This window comes from Camelina sativa, chromosome 15 (genome assembly GCF_030686135.1).
Source record: "Camelina sativa cultivar CO46 ecotype springtype chromosome 15, ASM3068613v1".
In the NCBI taxonomy this organism is placed as follows: Eukaryota; Viridiplantae; Streptophyta; class Magnoliopsida; order Brassicales; family Brassicaceae; genus Camelina; species Camelina sativa.
In genome coordinates, this window is record NC_141894.1 from 23796154 (window position 1) to 23801774 (window position 5621).

Below are 5621 nucleotides of genomic sequence, written 5' to 3' on the forward strand. Positions count from 1 at the left end.
CCTCTTCACTAACAAATTGAATAGACTTTTGCTGGCTGAGCAAGATCCTATCAAGCTTTTCATTCACCATTTTCAGATCCTTCTTGTACTTATCTTCTTGATCAGTTGATGATGACCTTATGGTTCTGTCATAGTCCTCATTGTAGTTCCCATCAGACTGTGCAAGATTCTCTACTAACTCCCAGCCTTCTTCCATATTCTTGTTGAGGAAGTTTCCATTGGAGGCTGTATCAAGAAGAATTCTAAACTTGGGAAGCACCCCTCTATACAATGTGCTCAACAAAGACTCCACACTGAAACCATGATGAGGACATTGAGTTTGGTATCCCTTGAATTTCTCCCAAGATTCACAAAAGCTTTCATTACTCCTTTGAGCAAATCCAGAGATCTCATTCCTCAGCCTTGCTGTCCTAGCATTGGAGAAAAACTTGGCCAAGAAAGCCTTCTTGCAGGCATCCCAAGTAGTAATTGCACCAGTAGGGAGAGTCTTTTCCCATAAATGAGCCTTGAAACCATCTTCACTTACTCCATTGATCTTGGTAAGACCACAGATTCTATCAAACTCATCAAGATGATCAAGTGGATCCTCCATAGGCAATCCATGAAACTTATTTGCATGAATCATTGAGATCAATCCACTCTTGATCTCAAAGTTGTTGTTGGCAACAGTTGGTGGCACAATGCCAGCTCTTTGGTTGTGAGTGTTGGGTGCATCTCTAGCACCTATGTTCCTTGTTCTCTGAACCTGATCCTGCTGATCCATAGCTACTATAACCTCTTGTTGTTGCTGAACAACTCTCCTTTGCTTAGCTCCCAAACTCTTGGTCAACTTGTTGATGTTGTCAATAGGCCTAAGAAGATGGTCTTTTCCTTTAGACCTTGTGTGCATCAACAAACACAAACGATTTTTGCCAGGCAAGCGACTGAGCACAGGCTCAAGTAGGAGGTTAGGTCAACTGGAAAATGAGGGTTATAGAGATCCGGCGTCTGGCTCGAGCAGGTGCTCGATCACGACTCGGTCGAGTGGTGGTCGAGTGACTGGTCGAGTGGTACCTGAAATGGAACTTCAACCCAGAAACAGAAGATTCGAGTACAGCAACCTCACAAGTGAATAAACGAACTTAATCTTAGACTAATATGGATCCTAAATGTCACAAAAACACACTCAAATGGGCAACGGCGCCAAATTGAAACAAGAATATTTAGTGGTGGTGAAAGATGAATGTGTATGCAATGATGAGATATGGAATGGATGGGTGTTTCAATTCCCCTTATGCAGTTGCAGTATAAGAGGTGTCAATCCTAAATGTGTGTTTGTGAACAATTAAGATGTGAATATCAATCTAAGTCAAGCCAAATGTAAAGATTGTTTGTCACTAACAATCCTAAGATGAAAATGTAAAATGCAGAAAGTAAACTACAAGAACTAAAACTAAATGCAAATAAAACAGGATGAAAATAACAGTAATGATGGAAGAACAGAAATAGAAACTACTACTAATGAACTAATGCAAGACAACCAATGAACAGGACACTAAGTAAATGCAACAGAAATGCAACTAGAATAAAACAAGGCAATCACAAATCATAAAACACAAAGTTCTGGGGATGAACTCGAGCAGCACTCGACCGAGTGTAGGTCGAGTGGGTGGTCGAGTTAGACTAGACGCAGAAACAGAGCAATGCAATAAAAACAGAGTAATGCTAAACCAAATCAAACAACAAGCAAGCAACATGATTAAGACTTTAAAATCATTAAACAAAGAAGGTCTTGAGGATGGATTCATGGGATGAACTGATCATTGTGGCTATCTAACTTGGTCAACAAATCTCAAGCAAGCAATGACCATTAGGATTTCATCTTTGCTTGAGACTATTCATTTACTTTGCACTGTTTGTTACTTGGGTTGCATTGGTGGTTTGTCTTTGATTTTCAGGGTGTATGAACTTGAGAAGCCACGGCCTAGCACACTTGTTTCAGCCTGTTGACAACGTACCCCGACTTGAAAGAGAGAACCGCCGTTTAGCCCGCCAAGCCATGGACAACAATCCGCCTCCTGCTGCTGGTCAGAATGGAAATGATCAGCACAATGAAAACCAAGCTCCTATCCACCCTCCAAGACAACCAAGAGTCATTGGAGCTTTTGATGAGCCAAACATTCATGGGAACCGCCAAGGAATTAGAGCACCTGCTGTTGAGAATAACAACTATGAGATCAAGTCCAGTCTTATTAACATGGTGTAGAGCTCAAAGTTCCATGGTCTGCCTATGGAAGACCCTCTTGATCACTTGGATCAGTTTGATATGATGTGTGGGACAGTAAAAATCAATGGTATCTCTGAAGATGCATTCAAACTCCGCCTCTTTCCGTTTTCTCTTGGAGATAGAGCTAGAACATGGGAGAAGAACCTACCAGTGGGATCAATCACCTCTTGGGATCAGTGCATGAGAGCTTTCCTATCCAAGTTTTTCTCCACTACAAGAACAACAAGGTTGAGGAATGAAATATCAAGCTTTTGCTCAAAAGGGAAATGAGAGTTTTTGTGAAGCATGGGAGAGATTCAAGGGCTATACTATGCAATGTCCTCATCATGGTTTCTCCAAGGAGTCTCTTCTCAGTACATTATATAGAGGGGTGCTACCAAAGATAAGGATGTTGCTTGACACAGCCAGTAATGGTAACTTTCTTGGCCAAGATGTTGATATTGGTATGACTTTGGTGGAGAATCTTGCTCAAAGTGATGGCAACTATGGGGAGAATTATGATCAAACTACAAGAGATCATTCTGATATGAATGAGCATCACAAGAAGGAGATCAAAGCATTGAATGACAAGATGGATAGGATGCTTCTTGCCATTCAAAAGCCAGTCCACTTTGTTACAGAAAGTGATGTCTATCAAGGGTATCAAGAGGGAATGGAAGCTTGTGTTGAGGGACAAGAAGAGGTCAACTATGTGGGTGGACAAGGGTATAACAAGTTCAATCCCAATTACCGCAACCACCCTAATCTCTCTTACCGCAGCACCAATGTGGAGAACCCACAAGATCAGTCTTATCCACCACAAAAACCACCTGGTTTTCCTTCTCAACCCAACTATCAGCCCAAGCCTCCAGGGAATTACCAAGCCAACCCTAAAACCTATTCCCAGACTCAACAGCAAATGAATGCACCACATCCTCAAAGTCAAGCAGATGATACAACTGCACTACTTAGACAACTCCTAGAAGGACAAGGAAGAGGAGCCATTGAACTTGCTACACAAATGAAGGCAATGCACCACAAGGTTGAGAATGTATATGGTGATTTAAATGCCAAAATTGAGAGGTTACAGACACAGGTCCAGGGACAAGCCTCTTCCTCTTCAACAAGACAAATGGGTTCTCTACCAGGAAAACCAGAACCAAACCCCAAGGAGTTTTGCAATGCCATCTTCAAGGAAGAAGTGAACAGGGCTACTAGTATGATTTTGAAGAATCAAAAATGGATAGCCATACTCATGAGAATGAAAGGTCTATTGAAGAGATCTATGTTCTCCTATATGGTCCTGCTGTTAAGAGTTTGGTGGTTGCTAAAGTTGAGAAATCTGAGAAAGGATCAAGGGGTAAGGAGATAGATGCCAAGGAGGTTGAAAAGAAAGATGTACCAAGTATTGCTCTTCCTGTTTATAGTCCTCCAATTCCATTTCCACAAAGGGTCCTTACAAAGGCCAAAAAGAAAAAGCTCTCAAGTTTCAAAGCTAATATGGATAGAGTTGGAGCACCTTTTCCTTTTGTGGATAGCTTGTCTAACGTTCCTAGCCATATAGAGTTCATCAAAGCCATTCTAGCAAACAGAGAGAAGGTGGAAGAGATCATGGGAATTTTTGATTCACCAAGTGAACAACAACCAAGTCCAAAAACACTTTCCAAGCTTGAAGATCCAGGCAGATTTACTATACCTTGCTCACTTGGTGCTTTACTACTTGATGATGCTTTATGTGATTCAGGAGCAAGTGTTAATGTGATTTCACTTAAGATGGTAAAGAATCTTGGGATCAAAGATATGAAGCAGTCCTCTTCTTCCATCATGTTTGGAGATGCTTCCTCAAACTCTCCACTTGGTTTTATTGAGAACTATTTACTCAAGGTTGGTGATTGCACAGTTCCAACAGACTTCATGGTAGTTCAGATGAAAGAAACAAACAAGCTCCCTCTCATACTAGGAACTCCCTTTCTCAACACTGTGGGGGCAAGGATTGATTTCTCAAATAAGAGAGTAACTCTCCTTCATGTGAATCCCAACCTATCCTATCCTATCAAACCTTCCTCTACAATGTTTTGTGGAACAATCACTAGTGAAGAAGTGGCAACTAAGGAAGAGCATAGAGACTTGACTGATCACCTTCAAGAGTTCCAAGTTGATAAAGTGGGGATTAAAGAGACTACAAAGCTTGATGAGGAAATTTTGGATAGTGAGTGTTTAGACTCTTTATTTGATGACCTCAAAGGAGATTCTAGAGAAGGGGATTTGGTTCAAGCAAATAAAGTTGTTGACAAGAAGAAGAGGAAGAAGAAACAAAACCAGCTTCCCACCACTGTTTCTTCCCCTATGACTTTGTGTTTGCATCCCTTGGGGCTTGTTGATGGAGCAATAGAGTACAAAGTGAAGCACAAAGGTCCTTCTTCACCTTTTGCAAGTGTCAAAGCCAAGCTAGATCCCAACTATCATTATGACAAGGATAAGCTTCATGAACTTCTCTCAAGTGTCATTACTATCAACCTCCAATCTCCTTCCACCAATTCAACATGACCTCAAGGGAGCACTAAAGCTCCTCCTATCACTCCCTCCCCTAAGGTTCACAACTAGGGCCAAGGTATGGTCCTAAATTTCCATTGTATATATCATTTGAGTCTTGTTATCTTTATTTTATTAGTCTTTCTCTTGGACTTTTCGCACACAGGGACTGTGTGAATTAAGTTTGGGGGAGAGACTAACCATCTAACATTGTGTTTTGTTTTGATTTTCGTCTTTTGTATTATGCATTATTAATAGCTATGTTTTGAGAAAAATCAAAATTTTTTGAAAATTTTCAAAAACCAAAAACAATTGCATGTAGCTTTTCATATTCATTATTGTGTTTAGGATTGAGTCTAGAAGCATTTAGTTTGCATTTGCATTTGCATTTGGGATAATAATGAAACTACCTTCTTAAAAGTAGAGGCTTAGGATTGAACCCACAGCCCTCATTTATAGTTCATTGGTGCTTGTTTAATCTTTGGGAAAAAATGGAGAATCTATGCTTAAAAGCATTGTGTCACTTGAAAGCATTTTCTTCTAGTGTAAAGCTTGCTTGATCATTGCTGCATCTCTATATTATTTGGACTTTAATTTGATCTTTAAATTATCTTGCTTATGGACTATGAATGCTAGCTCATGGAACTTTTCATTTGGGTTAACTATCTCTATTTGCCACTCTATTTTGTTTAACCCAATCTCTTGCCATACCTTTGAATCCCAACCTTTTCTTTTAAGCCTTGTATTGATTTGTTGAGTGAGGCCTTTTCTTGATAATGCTATAGGTTGTGAAATCTTGAGAGTATTGAGAATGACAAAGAACTGGCTCTTGTTTTAGCTAGGT

The 5621-nt window shown here is 40.2% G+C and overlaps 2 non-coding genes across 2 annotated transcripts; one reads left to right on the plus strand and one right to left on the minus strand.

Moving 5' to 3' along the window:
• Positions 1–296: 296 nt before the first annotated feature.
• LOC147927001 (small nucleolar RNA R71) lies at positions 297–403 on the plus strand. Its single transcript, XR_015583078.1, has one exon. It is a non-coding gene; the product is annotated as a small nucleolar RNA R71 (small nucleolar RNA).
• A 2088-nt stretch (positions 404–2491) lies between these two features.
• Positions 2492–2599, minus strand: LOC147927002 (small nucleolar RNA R71). The gene has a single exon (XR_015583111.1). It is a non-coding gene; the product is annotated as a small nucleolar RNA R71 (small nucleolar RNA).
• Positions 2600–5621: the final 3022 nt, after the last annotated feature.